Source organism: Mustelus asterias, chromosome 27 (genome assembly GCF_964213995.1).
Source record: "Mustelus asterias chromosome 27, sMusAst1.hap1.1, whole genome shotgun sequence".
In the NCBI taxonomy this organism is placed as follows: domain Eukaryota; kingdom Metazoa; phylum Chordata; class Chondrichthyes; order Carcharhiniformes; family Triakidae; genus Mustelus; species Mustelus asterias.
This window is the reverse complement of record NC_135827.1, coordinates 3,010,231-3,017,930: the sequence shown is the minus strand read 5'-3', so window position 1 is coordinate 3,017,930 and position 7,700 is coordinate 3,010,231. Positions and strand designations below refer to the sequence as shown.

The 7,700-nt window shown below is 46.7% G+C and overlaps 1 long non-coding RNA gene across 1 annotated transcript in view; it reads left to right on the top strand.

Moving 5' to 3' along the window:
- Positions 1-1,686: 1,686 nt before the first annotated feature.
- The window catches only part of LOC144479994 (uncharacterized), a 28,208-nt gene continuing 22,194 nt past the window's right edge, over positions 1,687-7,700 (top strand). The window contains exons 1-2 of the long non-coding RNA XR_013495598.1: positions 1,687-1,811; positions 1,968-2,055. This is a non-coding gene — a long non-coding RNA (uncharacterized LOC144479994). The remainder of the gene's footprint in view (positions 1,812-1,967; positions 2,056-7,700) is intronic.

The following is a 7,700-nucleotide window of genomic DNA, read 5'->3' as shown; positions in this document are numbered from 1 at the left end:
GCCGGCAACTCCACATCATGGCAGTTCAGGAAGGCAGCTCACCACCACCTTCTCAAGGACAACTAGGGATGGGCAATAACTGCTGCACGAGCCAGTGACACCCACATCCCATGAACAAAGGTAAAAAAACAAATCACCAGTTTAATGGAGCTGGGTTTTCTGAGCACTGATCCCTATCAGTCAGCACAGAGCTGACAGAAATTACCAAGGGTCGATTCCAAGATGACCTCTGTGCCCTCCCCTTCTCTCCAGTGGGGCTGCAGGAATCAACTCCAAGGCTGGAACTTTACTGTCCCGCCCGCCACAAAGAACAGAGAAAAGTACAGCACAGGAACAGGCCCTTCGGCCCTCCAAGCCTGCGTCCATCATGATGCCTGTCTAAACTAAAACCGTATGCACTTACGGAGTCTGTGTTCTTCCATTCCCAACCTGTTCAGGTATTCGTCTAGTTGCCCCTCAAATGCTGCTATTGTACCTGCTCCCACTACCTCCCCGGGCAGCGCATTCCAGATATTCACCACCCTCTGTGTAAAACAACTTACCTCACACATCTCCTCTAAACTTTCCCCCACGCACCTTAAACCTATATCCCCTAGTACTTTTCTACCCTAGGAAAGAGCATCTGACTATCCGCTCTGTCCATGCCACTCACAATCTTGTAAACCTCTAATCAGGTCACCCCTCAACCTCCGTTGTTCCAGTGAGAACAAACCAAGTTTCTCCAACCTCTCCTCATAGCTAATGCCCTCCATACCAGGCAACATCCTGGTAAACCTCTTCTGCACCCTCTCCAAAGCCTCCACATCCTTCTGGTACTGTGGCGACCAGAATTGTACACAATATTCCTTAGTTAGGTCCTGTCAAGTTGCAGCATGACCTGCCAATGGAACGGTTTTGGGATGAGTGAAGCCATAAAATCCCACCCTTCAATCTCCCACCCAGACCCCGCAATCCAACACGGATGTGGCCAGTGGGATTCGTGGCTGCTTCATGAAGGTTTGATCCTGAGGAATGATCTGAGAGGGAGAATTAGGCAGGGCGGGGATTTGCGGCAATTTGTTCTTTCATTCTTTCACAGACAGATTGATAATCTTCATTTCCACTTCAAAGCCCTGACTTAGTCACTCTGGAATAAACAAGAACAATCACAGAAAATTGTATACTGACAGGGTGGGGTAGCTTCAGCAGAAGTAAGATAAAATGAGAAATTCCTTTTATCGTTCAGGATTGCGCAGTCAGTTTATGTTCAGTGGTGGCTGGAGAGGGCGGTGGGGTTGGGGGGGGGCGGGGAGGTTCATGTAATTAAAGGCTCCACAAATATTTTAAATATGTATTAAATTCTAAACATGATCGTGTGTTTATACAGAGTAATGAGAGGAGGCCAAGAAAGAGATGTTTACTTTTCTGCCTCTTTAGCGCTCCTCGCTCAGCTCAATCAGGTAATTCTTTAAAAGCCTTGTTTGTGTGCTGTTGGAAGGGCGAGAGATGGAGATTTGCTTTCAAATTGTTGGCTGAAATTAAAGAATGTCTCACTCTCCACCCATTTTTTGTTTACACTGAATTTTTTGGGCTGCAGATTTTTGTGCTGATGGACTTGTTGTGACCCCGTCTGCTCCTGCGATTGCTGCTTCCTTGACGTACAGGAAATGTGTATCTTTTTTTCGCCAGCGTGGCTGCCCCGGTGTCCCATTGTTGAGCGCTGGCAGAAAGTACCATCGCTCTCCAGATGCACAGCTTTCCCACAAACCTCCAGGACAAGGCATTCACTAAGGAGGCTGCTGCCTCCTATTTACGACTCACTGGCCCCACAGGTCAGTTAGCTGCTAGTTACGAAGGTGTCCCATCAGCAAGCGCACAGGGGAGTTGTTCTCACTGTATCGAGTCAAATCGTAAAAATGTTCGACTGCGCCAGATTTACAATGTTAATGAAAATGCTGAAGGGATTCTTTCCTCTCTCTTTCTTCCAGTATCCTTGATGAATGGAGCTACACTTATCGCTCACAGACACTCTGCCGCAACTTCGCAAAATATCGTTCTGGAACCAAACATCATGAGGTAGAGTTTCTGGTTTGGATGCAGTCGGTGATCTGGACATGGAGCACATTAAAGCTGTCACTGATTCACTATTAGTTTTTGCTACATTAAAGATTTGTAACCGTATTTTTGGATAAAGCAGCAAGGGGGTTTATCACAGAAAGGTCATGTTCACCAGTGTCCACTGGCCAAGGGTAATCTGATATTATATCATTTCGGCACATTAATTTACTTAGTTTATTGGTGGACAGCAGCCAACTTCTAGCTAACTAATAATAATGTCAGTGTTTTTAAAAGCTGCATCTTCAGGTTCTCCTTCAGGCACCTAAACATCTTCAAAGGCTGCAACTGCTCGTAGTCACGTGACCCGCGAATGATCGCCCCCCCTTAGAGGGGTTGTGTTATCACATTCCTCTCCCTTTAGTTCCCACAAAAGCACTCTAATATACAACTATGTACGACCTAGGCAGAACTTCCAGAAAAGGGGGTAAATTGGCAAAGTTCATAAAGTCTGTCCATCCCAAGGCTTTCAGTCTCTTGCAGAGAGTGGCATCTCTGTGACCAGTGCCTCCCTGATTGAGGTATCAGAGTCTGCAACAGTAAAAGGCAGGGTTTCAGATTCTGAAGATGATCCAGTGCCATCACCCTCTTCCTCTGCTTCTACTGACATCTGAGATTTCATTGGGAAACATTTGCTTCAATTATCTCTGACTTGGTTGTTGGCACACTTGAAACTACTACTGGGTCCTCATGTCTAGCGGTGGAGCTGCAGCTTCTTCTATGGTCTGTGAGCTTCCATACTTCCCGGTTCTGTAAGTCGATGACATGAAATACTGGGTCAGTCCTTGCAACAAGCCCCGAAGTTTCAGACAAAAAATAAGTCATCCATTCCAAATGACCTGTCTCCCTCAGCTGAGTAAGAAGTCTCACAGCACCAGGTTAAAATCCTATAGGTTTATTTGGAATCAGGTCAGCTGATGAAGGAGCAGCGCTCCAAAAGCTCGTGATTCCAAATAAACCTGTTGGACTTTAACCTGGTGTTGTGAGACTTCTTACTGTGCTTACCCCAGTCCCAACGCCGGCGTCTCCACATCATCCCTTAGTTGAGTCATGGCGCTTCTTGTGAGGCTCGCTCTCTGTCAAATTGGGAAAAACAAGTTCAGGGCGGGTTCTAAGACGCCGGTTCATCATCAACTCAGCTGACATAACCCCTGTCGTAGCGTGAGGGGTTATGTTGTGTGAGAGAGGACATTTGGCACTGCGGAGTGGCAGAGACCTGTCGGACTGCTTCCCCATTGAGGCTTTAAAGGTTTGTACTGCTCCCTCCAACAACCCGTTGGAAGCGGGGTGGTCAGAGACCGTTTGTATCTGCTGGATCCCATTCACCTTGACATAAAGGTTAAACTTTTTGGCTGTGAAAGTGGTGCCGTTATCAGAAACAATCACCTCAGAGATGCCGTGTATTGTAGCTTATGGCTGTTGAAGTCATGGAACACAAGACTTGGACACCATAGAATCAAAGAATCATGGAGTCCCAACAGAACAGAAGGAGGCCATTCAGCCCATCAATCCTGCACTGACAACAATCCCACCCAGACCGTATCCCTCTAAGCCCACATATTTACCCTGCTAGCCCCCTTGACACTCAGGGCAATTTAGCATGGTGAATGAACCTAACCCGCACATCTTTGGACTGTGGGAGGAAACCGGAGCACCCAAACGAAACCCACGCAGACATGAGAAAATGTGCAAACCACACAGACACTGACCCAAGCCAGGAATCGAACCCGGGTCACTGGCGCTGTGAGGCAGCAGTGCTAACCAGTCATTGAAAGCCCGCAGTGCAGAGTTAGAGGGATATGGTGTTTTCTGAGCAGCAAAACAATACACATAAGCTCAACACTGAAACAGTTCTTGTCCCTCCAACTCCTTGGCTTGCAGGGAGGGGGTTCCCTCCCTGGACTGACGCTCTACCACTCCATAGGTCAAGGTTCACGTGCTCCGTTTCGATAGGTCCTGAGCGGATCACATGACCTATGAATGATCACTTTTTAAAGGGTCATGCTAGCACACAGGCTAAATGTGTTTCTCACCAGTAATTATGCAACGTTCATTTGTGAACAATCTGTCCTGGTCCCTCCAAGCTGACGCTATAATTAAGAAAGCCCACCAACATTCTCAGAAGACTAAGGAAATTCAGCATGTTTGCTATGACTCTCACCAACTTTTACAGATGCACCACTGGTTGTATCACAGTTTGGTATGGCTCCTGCTCTGCCCAAGACCGCAAGACTACAAAGGATTGTGAACAAAGCCCAGTCCATCACACAAAACAGCCTCCCATCCATTGACTCCGTCTACACTTTCTGCTGCCTCGGAAAAGCAGCCAATATAATCAAGGATCCCACGCACCCCGGACATTCTCTCTCCCACCTTCTTCCATCATAGTGATAACGTGGTTACTTTAATTCTCAAATGGGATTTGGTTATTGAAAGTATCTCTTGTATAATAATTCACATTAATTCAAAATACGGGACTTTTGATTTGATTTGATTTGCTTTATTATTGTCACATGTATTGGGATACAGTGTAAAGTATTGTTTCTGATGCACTATACAGACAAGGCATTCCATTCATAGAGTACATAGGGGAGAAGGAAAGGAGAGGGTGCAGAATATAGTGTTACAGCCATAGCTAGGGTGTAGAGAGAGATCAGCTTAATATAAGGTAGGTTCACCCATGAATCTAATGGCAGCAGGGAAGAAGCTGTTCTTGAGTCGGTTGGTACGTAACCTCAGACATTTGTACTTTTTCCCCTGACGGAAGAAGGTGGGAGAGAGAATGTCCGGGGTGCGTGGGGTCCTTGATTATATTGGCTGCTTTTCCGAGGCAGCGGGAAGTGTAGACGGAGTCAATGGATGGGAGGCTGGTTTGCGTGATGGACTGGGCTTTGTTCACAACCCTTTGTAGTCTTGCGGTCTTGGGCAGAGCAGGAGCCATACCAAACTGTGATACAACCAGTGGTGCATCTGTAAAAGCTGGTGAGAGTCGTAGCAAACATGCTGAATTTCCTTAGTCTTCTGAGAATGTTGGTGGGCTTTCTTAATTATAACGTCAGCTTGGAGGGACCAGGACAGATTGTTGGTGGTCAGGACACCTGGAAACTTGAAACTCTCGACTATTTCCACTTCATCCCTGTTGATGTAAGCCACTCACCTGAGGAAGGAGCAGCGCTCTGAAAGCTCGTGATTCCAAATAAACCTGTTGGACTTTAACCCTGGTGTTGTGAGACTTCTTACTGTCCCTGTAGACAGGGACATGTCCTCCACAATGTCTCCTGAAGTCGATGATGATCTCTTTCATTTTGTTGACATTGAGGGAGAGATTATTGTCATCGCACCAGTTCACCAGAATCTCTATCTAATTCCTGTACTCTGTCTCATCATTGTTTGAGATCCGACCTACACCAATACAAATGATGGTGTCATTAGCAAACTTGAAAATCGAGTTGGAGGGGAATTTGGCCACACAGTGAGAGATGTATAAGGAGTATAGTAGGGGCTGAGGACGCAGCCTTGTGGGGCACTGGTGTTGAGGATAATCATAGAGGAGATGTCATTGCCTATCCTTAGTAATTGTGGTCTGTGGGTTAAGTCTAGGATCCAGTCGCAGAGGGAGGAGTCAAGCACTCGGCGATGGAGTTTGGAGATGAGTTTCGTAGGAATAATAGTGTTGAAGGCTGTGCTGTAGTCAATAAATAGGAGTCTGACGTAGGTGTCTTTGTTATCTAGGTGTTCCAGGGTTGAGTGTAGAGCCAGGGAGATAGCACCTGCTGTGGACCTGTTGCGGCGGTTGGTGAACTGTAGTGGATCCAGGCAACCCGGGAGGCTGGAATTGATTTGTGCCAGTTAGGGACCACAGATTGGAGTAAGGACAGACTAAAGATGTCTGCAAGTACCCCCCCGCAAATGGTCCGCACAGGATCTGAGTGCTCGTCCGGGTACCCCATTTGGGCCAGTCGCTTTCCGTGGCTTAACTGTCAAGAAGGCCGATCTGACATCGGCGATGGTGAAGTCGGATATGGGTTCAACTGATGCTTCTGGTACAGATGACCTCCCGCTGACCTCTTGCTCAAAACGGGCATACAAATGCATTGAGATCATCGGGGAAGGGTGCATTGTTACCAGTAATTCTACATGTCTTCATCTTGTAGCCTGTTATGTCTTGCAGATCTTGCCATAATCACTGGGTGTTTGTGTGGCTAGCCTGGGACGCGAGCTCGGTCCGGTATGGTCTCTTGGCGTCTTTGAAAGATTCTTCATAGATTCTACCTGGATTTCTTGTATAGGTCAGAGTCACCTGACTTGAACAGCTCAGACCTGGACTTCACTAAGCAGTGGACATCCCTGTTCATCCGGGACTTCCGTTTTTACAGTGGCTTTCATGACTCCAGGATGTCCCAAAGCCAGTGGAGTATTTTGGAATTCTAGGGCTGATCTCAGAGCCTAGAATCGGGCAACAGTGGGGTCAGGAAATGTCCTGGCTCAGCCCACTCTCCTCTGGAGAAAGTGTCAGCAGAGGCAGGATTTCCGTTCCGGGAGGGGTGCTACATAACAGGAGTTGAGCCCACTGCCCCCTCGCCCCACTCCCCCCCCCCCCACCCCGCCCCCACTCCCCCCCCCAGCCCCTGAGTTCAGAGGCAGCCACAGAGGCTGCTGGGTACTGAGGTGGACTGTTTCAAATGAAATTCATCCCAGATGAACAAAATAAAGAACAGCCCTCTAACCCTCACCTTCACACACTCTCAACCCTGTACACTCCACATGCCCCATCGATACCAACTGAAGCTACCTCATATCCCAACCATTCCCTATGATCCGTCTCATCATCCTTGTCAACTGATGCCTCTCCACCCAACCCCTAAGGCTCCTCATACCTTCAATGCCAACCAATGTCAGTCTCATGCTCACTCACCCATTGTATACTCTGTACAGAACTAATGAACCCGGCAATAACAATAGGAATTGTGGTAAAACACTATTCATTCATTCATACCTTCCAGCATCTGAAAAAACTCATTTTCCTACAAGCTATAAAATTGTCAATCATTCAAAAAAAATCAATATCAAAAAGTATCAACATAGAAACTGCAAGCATTTACACACCTTATCTTGTTTAAATACATTTTGTGAAATTGACAGATTAGTCAGGCAATCAAGCCTAGAATGGACAATGAGGCTTGGCTGAGATCCCATCTTCCATTAGACTGTTGAAACAACTGTACCCCAGGGAAGACATTGTTTGATTGATTGCTCTTGCTCTGTGATATATTTTGTCAATTGCCCCATTTAGTTACAGAAGCTATCAAGAGCTTGCATTTTCTGCTACTGAATGACACTTTTATCTGGCTGTAGTAAGAAGAGTTTTTTCAGAACATTGAAACTTATGATTTAATGGCTTTTGAAGGTTTTTCACACATCCAATTATTACTACAGGGTTCATTGGTTCTGTACGGAGTGTATAGTGGGTGAATGGGTATCGAAATGCCGGATTATCATGGGGAATATTGGGGCCATGGGCAGTGGCTGGAGGAGCACAGCTTGGCTGGCATGAAATGGTATGGGCAAAATCATTCCAATTCCCATTTTTAAAAGTTTCTTGCGGT